This window comes from Lupinus angustifolius, chromosome LG11 (genome assembly GCF_001865875.1).
Source record: "Lupinus angustifolius cultivar Tanjil chromosome LG11, LupAngTanjil_v1.0, whole genome shotgun sequence".
Classification (NCBI taxonomy): Eukaryota; Viridiplantae; Streptophyta; class Magnoliopsida; order Fabales; family Fabaceae; genus Lupinus; species Lupinus angustifolius.
In genome coordinates this window covers 15,212,558-15,216,222 of record NC_032019.1, presented here as the reverse complement: position 1 = coordinate 15,216,222, position 3,665 = coordinate 15,212,558, and positions in this window count along the sequence as shown.

The following is a 3,665-nucleotide window of genomic DNA, read 5'->3' as shown; positions in this document are numbered from 1 at the left end:
TTTTCCATTCTTCAAAAAGTCTAGAACATCCTCCTTTGAACTACCTTTTTCCAACACTTTTTGGCTGCATTCAATTCTAGACATAATTGAATTTGTTATCAGAAAGAGCTCTAAGTCCAACCTCCTTTTCTATTTAGTCGAGTCATCGACCTTGACAAACTTACCCAATTGCCGTGTCAACAGCTTAAAAAACTCCTCACACCACACTTGCAAAAGTACACCTATAGTCCTTATCCACACGAGTCGTTCACTAGGACCAGACTGAAGTTCCCACTTAGCTGTCAACCAAAAGACTGACTCACACCACTCTTTTCCATTCTTCAAAAAGTCTAGAACATCCTCCTTTGAACTACCTTTTAACAAAATTTTATTTCCCCCCTAAAGGAATCACCTCCACTTAAAGGCATCCTTCCATTCTCAATAAATGTTGCACCTTGTCAACATCTCCATAATTAACTAGATCGCCCACCAAATAACCTTTTAAGAACTCAAAACAGTGTTGGGGAGCCACAAAACTCCGTCTCATTTTCCTCTAAAACATTATTCAACACCCCAACCTTATTTCCCCCAACCAATGCCCTCTTCCAATCAATAACAACTTTAGAACCACCCTTTTCAAACACTTGAACACCCTTCCTCCCCAAAATAGGCAAGCCAGAACAAATATATCCTCTAGATCCAACTACACCCTTCTCCACCTTCAAACTTCCACTCCCTTCACCTCTTGGAAATCTAGGAATCTTCACAAGGACTTTGTACAACCCAATCCAAACATTCTTCAACTCTTCTTTGAGATCCTCAACATTCTCCATATGTTTAAACCTCACAAATTAAAAATGTTTTCCTTTCTTACCTTTCTTCTTAGGAATCATGACATCGCCAACTTGCCCCCATTTTGAGAGGAACTTCCAAAGGTTCACTACACCAATAGAATCTGGAAAGTTAGTGAAGAAGAAAGTAATTGAAGAAAGTTGAATAGATTTGAAAAAACCTCTCCGATCATATTAGACCATACCAATATCAATTGAAGATAAGGGAATAGAAGTTGTATTGTATAAGTAGAAAATAGTATATCTTTTGTATTTTTCCCTTTTAGGAAATCTGTTTCTAACTGTTCTCTAACTGCCATTTAGTTATTTTTGTTTTCGGCAAGTTAGTTGTAATCATTGTATATATGAGTTCTCAACTCATAATTCATTAATTCAATTCAATGCCAACAATGATAATTGCAAATCCAATATGGTATTAGAGCATAATGCTCTGAATACTGCTGCAAAACTCTGATAACTGCCAATAACCACTTTCTTGATCCTCCTCTGTTTCTCATCTCTTAAATTCTTCATCTTCTTCTTTGTTATTCATCCACTTCACAGAATTCACAGATTCAATGGCGAATTACGTATTAGAAACACAAGATCATGATCCACATGTCACAGCTTACAACAATGAAACTCAATCACAAAACCTTGTGAGTCTATATTACTTACATCCAGGAGAGAATCCTGGAGCAATTCTAGTTTCAACACCACTGGATGGATCAAATATCAATCATGGAGCAGAAGCATGAGACGTGCCTTGGCTTCGAAAAACAAGTATAAATTTGTTAATGGTTCAATTCTAGTACCTGATCATGTAGATCCAGATTTTGATGTTTGGGAGAGATGCAATAATATGATTGTTTCATGGATTACAAGGTGTTTATCAACACAAATAGCACAAAGCATAGTTTACATCGATAATGCTCAAGATTTGTGGGATGATTTGAAAGAAAGGTTTTCAAAAAGGGATCATTTTCGAATATCAGATATGTTGTAAGAATTGCATTCCATAAAGCAATGAGAAAGAAACATCTATAGCTACTTTACTGATTTGAAAACCATTTGGGAAGATTTGGAATCATTAAGACTAATGTCATCATGTACTTGTGTTATTAAATGCAGATATAATGCAATGAAGATAGTGAAGAGTTATAGAGATTGAGAATATGTTGTATGCTTCTTGAAGGGATTGAATAATGATTTCAGTGCAACTAGGGCTCAGATTTTACTGATGGAGCCTTTACCTACAATTAAAAAGGCTTTCCAATTGTTATTGCAGCAAGAAAGACAAATTGGTGAAATAAGCACCAAGATTCTGTTCAATTCAAGTGAATCAAGAATTCAACAGAACAATAATTCATCTCAACAATAGAGAGGTGGTATGAGTAGAGGAAATGCATATGGAAGGAATAACAACTATCAAGGTAGAGGCAGAAGCTTTGGTAGAGGTTCAGGATCAGGAAGAACTAACAACACTAAGATGTGCACTTTTTGTGGTAAAGAGAGGCATACAACAGATGTGTGTTATTATAAGCATGGTTTTCCTCCTGGTTTTGGAATGCAGAAAATGAAGCAAAACAACAGTGGGATCTATAATACAGCATGCACTAATGTTGTGTCAACAGGAAATCAAATTGATGATACTCACACAGAAAACTCAGCTAGGCTTACTCTCAATTTTAGCCCTGCTCAATATGCAGAACTCGTTGCCTTGATGAATAACAATGCACAATTGCCACTAACTCATAAAGTGAATCAACTCAGCATCATGCCAATTGATGAGAATGATGCTCATAAGGACTCTACACAGAATTCGGGTAACAATTATCCATGGATTCTTGACAATAGTGCCATTGACTATGTATGCCCACATTTATCTAGTTTTGTTACCTATCATTCAATCAATCCAGTCATTATTACACTTCCTAATGGGTTAGTTGTTAAGGCAAACCATTCAGGAATGGTCATGTCCTCTAAGTCCTTAATCTTACACAATGTTTTTTGTGTTCCTAAGTTCAAATTCAATCTCATTTCAGTTCATAAACTAGCCAATGCCCTGAATTGTAGAGTAATTTTTGACAAGTCTCAATACACGATCCAGGATATGAGTACCTTGAAGATGATTGACATGCTAAAGTGCAGAGTAATCTATACATTCTGTCTGCACCTTCAAGATCACTGTCACAAGCTACTTGTTATGTTAATTCACTATCTAGTGTAGTTATTTTTGATTTGTGGCATTTCAGATTAGGTCACCCTTCAATTTCTGTATTGTAAAACATTTTTAAAGACTTTGCTTATGTACACTTTGATTCCCACAAAACTTGTGACCTTTGCCACATAGCTAAACAAACAAAGTTGTTTTTCCTAATAAAATGCATAGATGTTCTACACCATTTGATCTCATTCATATGGATATTTGGGTCATTTGTTAGTCTCTTCTTTCCATGGTTATAAATATTTCCTCACTATGGAGATATGGTCTTGAGCTATGAAGCACGGATTCGTCAAACACCCTCACGTGTCAGTGTCCGACACGTATCCGACACGGATACACTCAGATTCGAGAAGGATATGTATCCATAGAGTATCCAAAAATTAAAAAAAATTAAAATAAATAAATAAATATTAAGACACGTATCCAATTCATTTTCAGTAAAATATAGGATATATGGATTCGTTTTCAGTAAAATATAGGATATATAGATTCGTTTCCAATAAAACAGGATAAGATAGATTTGTTTCCAATAAAACATGATAAAATAGATTTGTTTCTAATAAAACAGGATAAGATAGATTCGTTTTCATTAAAATAGGATAAAATATATTTGTTATGGAGGGCAATGA